Genomic DNA, 8,194 nt, shown 5'->3' with positions numbered 1-8,194 from the left:
AAACAGCCACAACGATGATGGAGAATGGACAACCTGCACACATGGTTGGAAAAGTTAAAGGCTACAAACGTGGAGAAAAGAAAACATTTGATGAAGAAAAGGTTAGATCACTATCTGTCCTTGAAAGATCCACCTATAGGGTGATGGCACCAAAGCTTGGAGTTAGCAAAATGACAATTTGTAGGTGGGTAAAGGAGGGACAACTTAGGCCACATACTAGTGCAGTTAAGCCACATTTTACTGATGTAGATAAGTTGGCAAAACTGAAATGGTGCCTCAGTCAGCTTCAGCCAAACATTAGTGCACGTAAGGTTGCATATAATGAAATGCGTAATGTAGTTCGCATAGACGAAAAATGGTTCTACATGACAAAAAGTGCGGATAGATACTACCTCTTGCCCGATAAGGAAGAGCCACATAGATCATGCATATCAAAGAGATTCATAACCAAAGTCATGTTCATTTGTGCTGTTAGCAGGCCACATTTTGGCCTAAATGGGGAAACACTTTTTTATGGCAAGTTATGCATTTTTCCTTTCACAGAAACCGTACCAGCAAAGAGGAGTTCCAAGAACAGATCAAGAGGCACATTGGAGACAAAGCCCATTCCAGCAGTGACACAAGCAATGACAAGGGAGTGGCTCTCACCAAGGTATGTTCATATTTACCCTATCAGACCATTAGAAAAATTTCATCATAGGTCATCATTTAGGTAACCATTATTCACATTGTACATATTATACCAGCCATTCATTCCAAATGGCCCACAAGTGCATGCAAAGAGATTTACATTCAACAAGAAAATGCAAAACCACACATAAGCACAACTGATCCACAGTTTGAAGAAGCTGCCAACTCAAATGGATTCAAAATCCAATTGATTTGTCAGCAACCTAATTCCTCAGACACAAACATATTGGATCTTGGTTTTTTCAGGGCTATTCAATCATTGAAGGATAACAAACCATGCAACAATGTGGATGAATTGTTGCAGAATGTGTGTGTGGCTTATGAAGAGTTGACACCACAAACACTGAACAAAGTGTTCCTCACACTACAAAGTGTGCTCTTAGAGATCCTGGAGGTGAAAGGTTGGAACAATTATAAAATCCCCCACATGAACAAGGATAGGCTGGAAAGAATCAGGGCTTTACCCAATGTGCTGGAGGTGGAAGAAAGGGTGGTGAGAGATGTGTTGGAGTACCTAGCACTGCCTCAGAATAATGGTTCTTCCTATGACATTGGGGCTCTGGCCACCGCATTTGGCTACTATGACAGAGATCACTAAGGCTACATTTGGTTTTTTGCTTTAGTTTTTTGAATGTAATGCATTGAATATGTAAGGAACATCTAAGTAATGCATACTTTTTGTTTAACATGATTCCCATCAGAGCATTCTCATCATTGGGTAAGCAACAGGTACCAAAATGCAGCAAGCAATCAACAATCATAAAGCACAATGCAAAAAACTAGGTTCCCTCGGAGAAATCTCATCATTGGATAAGCATTCAACCTCCAACGAATTAACCATCACACATAAACATCACAGGCAGTAACCAAAACACCACCAATTCACAACACCACCAAGCTACAACACCACAACACCACCAAACCAAAAACACCACCAAGGCAGAACAATCACCAGATATTGTATAAACCTCCAAACCCAAAAAAATAGGGTGGCTTAAACACAAAACATCAGAAAGGTTGCAATTTTTCATCATAGGGATGGTCGAAGGCCAATCCCTCAAAAAGCATAGAATTGAAAATCATACTCACAGATTTAGAGGAGCTTTAAAAAACATGGGAACTGAATGGTCATAAACCGAAGGTAGCGCTCCTATTCCTCGGTGTACCGAGCCTTTCGTGTCGTCGGTGGTGTTTCAGGGACAACAGTGGAAATTGGGAACGGATCGACATCGCTTCCAAGGTCAATCGACTCCAAGGTCGAGTTGAATGACAAATCAGCCGACGGAGAGAGCGGAGGGAGAGGGGAGCAACTAGGGTTCACCGAGAACTGAGTTTCAGGGACGATAGTAGCCATGGAGTCCGTTTCTCCCACGAATACACTCTCAATCGACTCATAGCTTTGGTTGAATGACCAATAGACCGGCAGAGATGGTGGTGTTGGCGGCGGAGATGAAGCTAGAGAAGGTAGTGTCTGTGGAGATTGTGGGTTTAGGGTTCCCATTTAAGCACGAGGGAGGGAGGAGTAAACTTCAGGATGGCAGCAGATCTCGATCTCCAGATCCAGGGTTCGCAAGGAAAGGGGCGAAGAAACACACACACACACACACAGAGATGAGGGGTGGAAATAAGGTTTCTTTTTTAAATTGGCTTTTATATTTAGTTGTTTAATTGATTTTAAAATTGGAATGAAATCATTTTTATGTAGATTTTAGTGAGTTATCCCAACCGGGACTCCTAAAGCGGAACGCCCGAAATTGCTCAACTGGGACTGCTAAAATGGGACGGAGGGAGTAGGATTACGTACTCATCGCCAACACAAATAGGATTACATACTCATCGCCAACACAAATAGGCTACACCGTCAAAAGTGCCAATTCGATTATTATCCACTACTATTAAATATTCAACAAGTAGTTTCATCATCAACCTTCATCTTCTTATTTAGATGAAGAAAAGAACAATCACCACTCACCTACATTTTCCTAACCAAGACCTAATGCACTATACAACAACTCCCACACTGTTTCAGCAGATCGATCTTCGACCATCACTGGTCCTTGGGCTGCAAGCAAGTAAAGTTTCGTTGTTTAAACAAATCATATTAGTACATAAATGAGTTGCAAGATTCAATATCAAAAGTTTTTAATGACCCACCCCAAAGTTCTTAGATGCATCCTTCACTTGCTCAGCCAACTCTTTCTTCTTCTGAGCAGCTGCATGGAGCACAAACGTTTTAATATGGAGCGATTATGATAATCAAAAAGCAACACAGAACGTAAAACAAATGAATACCAATCTCAGATATTTCGTTCATCTTCCTTGATGTCCTCACTGCAAATCTCTGGAAACTCGGGCTGGACAACATGATATATACATACATTAAAAAACAATGCACTCGTGATAATACATCTTCTAAATTATAATTAAGTATATTATATATAGCACAACTCCCATTGAAAGAACTATGCAATTATAAAAGTGGCACTGCACATGGACAAATAAACAACCATCAAACTGGAAACAGCAAATTGCCATTCCCATCCAAATGTTTCTCAAAATCTCATAAACCGAGCTCGCTAGCCTCACAAGATCCTCTTGTTATGGAACTGCTACAGTTGTTACTAGCCAACAGAAGTCATCAGGATCTCATATTTTGATCTTTTTGAAAATTACAATCACTTTGTTTCAGTAATTACTGCTATCATGAACGAAATCACGACAAGCCTAAGAAAGTCATCCTAAAGATTCTATTTTTATCTTAGTGAGGCACACTACAACAAGACCAACAATAATCATGGCAATTACACGTTCTAAGTTGATCACACAATGAACGAAATGGGGGTAATTATAAATAACCTAAACAAAATCAATTGTTAATGTTAAAAAGAATACAAAGAAAGGTTAGACAGCCAACTAAGACTTTACAGCTTGAGTGCTGATTCTGCTGAATAGTAGCAAAATTAACAGAATTCACAAATTCCTCCAACAACGTTCAGTCTTCAATAGAAGTCCCAGACAGATCAAATTTGACACTAATAGTTACAACCCTATCGAAGTCATCAGAGGCTCCTATTTTCATTTCTAAAAAACATAAAACAATCTCACTTCAACCAAACCATACAATCAAGCCTTATTACTTCCCTCTTCACCATATCTTCGTTACCAGCAGAAAAAAAACACAATAAATATGCAATAAGCTGAAAGAATCGACCAGGAAAATATTTTATGCAAAACTTGATCAATGACATTGACGACGGATCAGAAGCCAAGTTTAAACAGAAACAAGATTTTTAACATCTCAGTCGTAACAAAATCAATAGAACCTAACAAAAGAATCCGATAATTTTCAATCGACAGAATTAGCCTCAGACCGATAAATTTTGATAAAAAAAACCCGCGATTATATTTGCAATCGTTACAAACCTATCGCAAACGCAAAATTCGTTTCCCTAATTCGATAACTGCGTGAAATTCATCATCTTTCGACAACAAATATAATATATCTAATGGAGATATTGAATCAAACTCATAATCAAAAGAAAATTACTTGTTGGCAAGTCCATTTACGATGAGCTCGTTAGCGACATAAGAAAGCACTCTGTGAATGAAATTTCCGCCCCCAGCCATTCTTCAAATCACAGAAAAAAAGGTTAAGATCAATTGTAATGAAATATGGAAAGATCGATTTTGTGGTTGGAACCAGATTTCAACTACCTGAAAGAGATCCAAGAATCGAAACCCTAATTCTGGATGTATATGAATAATCTATTAGTTTCGTGTTCCTGTGAAAAATGCTTGGCTCGTCGTATTCATTTCTAATCCTCTCCTATAAGAAGAATTTGATTGATGGGCTTACCTTCCTTCAAATTACCTATTGGGCCCAGTTTTTTCTTTTATTACTAGTACCTTTTTTTGCGTTGATAAATTGAAATTACAAAATTAATTTTCCTTAATAATTTAATCTATTTAAAAAGTTTAAAAAACACTATAAAATCATTAAAATCAGTACAAAATAGACAGTTTAATTTTTTGCGCGGTAAACTATACTACTATAGAGATTTTAATCCTTTTTCTCCAATGCTCAAACCAGATTTTTTCCTTCTATAAAAACTTTACATTAATAAAACTCCACGAAGTTCGATTGTAGTATATATTTTACTAATCGTCTCAAATAGGGGTGGCAAATCGTGCGTGTCGGGTCATTATCGTTTCGACACGATAACGACACGAACACGATAACAACAAACACGAACACGACCTGTTAAGAAAACCCCAAACACAAACACGAACACGACCCGCTACTCTCAGACACGAACACGACACAAACCCATTAACGACACGGACCACTTCGGGTCAACACAGCACGATAACAACACGTATTGGAAAGTGATTAAATATTTAAATGATTTAAATGAGATATGATCATATGAGACTGTGAGAGTCAATTTAATAAATATTGAAAATGAAAATAATAAGAATTAATAATATTAAAATATTATTTGTTAACGGATAACACGAACCCGACACGAACACGACACGAACATGTATTGTTAACGGATAACACGAACCCGACACGAACACGACATGAAATTTTCGTGTCCTTAACGGGTCGACCCGATAAGGACACGAACCCAATAAGCTCTGACCCAAACCCATTAATTTCGTGCCGGTTCGTGTCGTGTCAAAAATTGCCAGCCCTAGTCTCAAATACTGCATCTATGAGACTATGACATACCAAACAAATTAATCATTTCATTTTTTTAGAAAAATTAACCTTTTTAAATTGTCCTCTTTCAACTTGTTCTCTTTTCACTTCACTCGACACCTTAATTAACTTGGAATCTGTTACTATTTGTTTTGAGATTAATAACTTAAAAAAATAAAAGAAGAAGTGAATTTGTGCAGATTTTGGCTCTTATACGTGAGAGCATCCACAGTGGTCGGCGGACAAACAATAGTCCAGCCATAGTCCATCCATAGCCCAGCCATGCCACATCGGCAGCACTAAATTCCTCCTGCCACATCAGCTGGACAAGCAACTAGACAAACAATAGCCCAGCCACAGCCTTGCCACATCATCAACACTAAAAATAAATAATTAACAATCACACAAAATGCGGAATTAAATTCACGCCACATATACTGGAAAATTCGATAATTTCATTTAAATTAAAAAAAGTACATAATTTAACAAAATTACATAATAAAAAAATAACATAATTTAACAAATTACATAATTAAAAAAATTATCATCATGCAGTCCTCCGCGCCCACAACTCTTCAATTAAATCATTTTGGAGTCGAATATGAGCATCCACTTGGCGCATGTCGGCATGTGCCTGGAGGCTGCCGGCTTCATCGTGAGGTACCCCGCTTCGTACGTTGGGGGCGGCCGCGCCGTGGCTTGGACCGGCTCCATTATCGTCGTTGGCCCAACTAATCAGTTGTACACCTTCATCTTCGACAATCATGTTGTACATGATAATACAGGCGTACATTATATCAGCAATGCAGTCGACATGCCACAAACGCGTTGGACCCCTAAGGGCATCAGCAGTGGGGCGCCCTAAGGCGCGCCCTATGACGCGCCACGTCATCAGTTTTATCCTCCTACCTCCCCACCTGCAGTGGGGCTATGACGCTTCACATCATCATTTTTTTAATATTTACAAAATCCATACGAATTTTAAAAAACTAATAAATTAAAATACGAATTTCAAAAACTTCATTTCATTTAATAACAATTAATACATTACAATGCGAATTAAAAAAACGCAAACTCAGCGACCCACAAAATTACTCAACTGCACAACAATCTCAAACTCGTGTAAATGAGAGAGAATATGTAAAGAGATAGTCGATATGTTCGTATGTACAAATAAATGAGAAACGAGATTTAAATAGAAAATAAAAAACGCGTGTCATCGTCCGCGTAGCCCACAGTGGGGCGGACGATGGCGCGGCCGATGGCCTATCGTCCGCAGCCATCGTCCGCGTAGGCCGCAATGGGGCGGACGATGGCGCGGACGATGGACATCGTCCACGCTATACTCCGCGCCCTTAGTATAGGGCGCGACGATCGTCCGCGGCCTATGTCACGCACCCGCAATAGGGCGGACGATGGCGGGCGCAGACGATGCGCGCCATCGGGCGTGCCATCGCCTGCCCCATTGCGGATGGCCTAACTGCCGCCCATCGAGACTGGAGCACACCAAATGCACGCTCCACGTCCTTGCGCCCCGACTCCTGTCGTGCCGCAAAGTAGGCCTTCCTCTCATCTGATGCGCATCGGATCGTCTTCACAAAGATGGGCCACCTAGGGTATATCCCATCCGCCAAGTAGTAGCCATATCAAGCTGGTTGCCGTTGGCGACAAAACTGATGGCAGGACCGACGCCCTGGCACTGCTCGTTGAAAAGGGGCGACGAGTTGAGGACGTTGAGGTCGTTGTTCTAACCGGCTACCCCAAAATACGCATGCCAAATCCACAGCCGGTAATCAGCTACGGCCTCGAGGATCATCGTTGGATTCTTTCCTTTGTAGCCGATCGTGTAGAACCCTTTCCAGGAAGCAGGGCAGTTCTTCCACTCCCAATGCATACAATCTATGCTGCCTAACATACCCGGGAACCCATGCTTCTCCCCGTGCATCTGCATCAGCTCCTGGCAGTCTTCGGGGGTTGGGCTTCGAAGGTACTGCTCACCGAATATTTCAACCACGCCCTGACAAAAATACTTCATACATTCAAGGGCAGTCGTCTCGCCGATGTGGAGGTACTCGTCCCACATGTCTGCCGCGCCTCCGTAGGCCAGCTGCCTGATTGTCGCAGTGCACTTTTGAATAGGTGTGTGGTCGGGTCTGCCAGCCGCATCGTGCCTGAAGTGGCTCATCCTATAACGCCGCCTGAAAAAGGTTGGCGTTAAACCGCGGCTCCGGTGCAAAGTAGTCTTCGTATAGCCGCTGATGTGCAGCTACGTGATCCTGGTCAATCACTGCTCGGCGGTGGGCAACGGGTCGAGGTTGAGGTACTGCCGGCTGCGAGGCCCGTTGTAGCAGCCGGTCTATCTCTCGGGACGTATAGGCATCCAAATGCTCGTTCAAACGCCGTCCGTACTCCTCAGCATCCCCACCACTACCACTACTACTACCACCCGTGTTACTCATTTCGCGTTGTTGTTGATCTTGTACAGAAATTTAAATAGAGAGAGTACTCGTTAAAATAAGTGGTGCGAATGAAAATGTCGTGCAAATCGCGTATATATAGTGTTTCGAAAATTTTGAAAAAAAAAATTCGCTCGCCGGTTCCTCGCCGATTGGGAGGTTGCAATAGCGGCGAGCTGATCGGCGCGAGAATCGACGAGCGCCCGAGATTCGGCGTACCCTCGCCGAAATTCTCGCCGATTTGGCGCTCGCCGGCTGCAATAGTTCGGCGAGCGCAAAAAATCGGCGAGCCGCTCGCTCGCCGACCATTGGAGATGCTCTAAATAGTAATAAATTGTCAGAA

The sequence above is a fragment of the Salvia splendens genome, chromosome 1, assembly GCF_004379255.2.
Source record: "Salvia splendens isolate huo1 chromosome 1, SspV2, whole genome shotgun sequence".
In the NCBI taxonomy this organism is placed as follows: Eukaryota; Viridiplantae; Streptophyta; class Magnoliopsida; order Lamiales; family Lamiaceae; genus Salvia; species Salvia splendens.
This window is presented reverse-complemented; position numbering follows the sequence as displayed.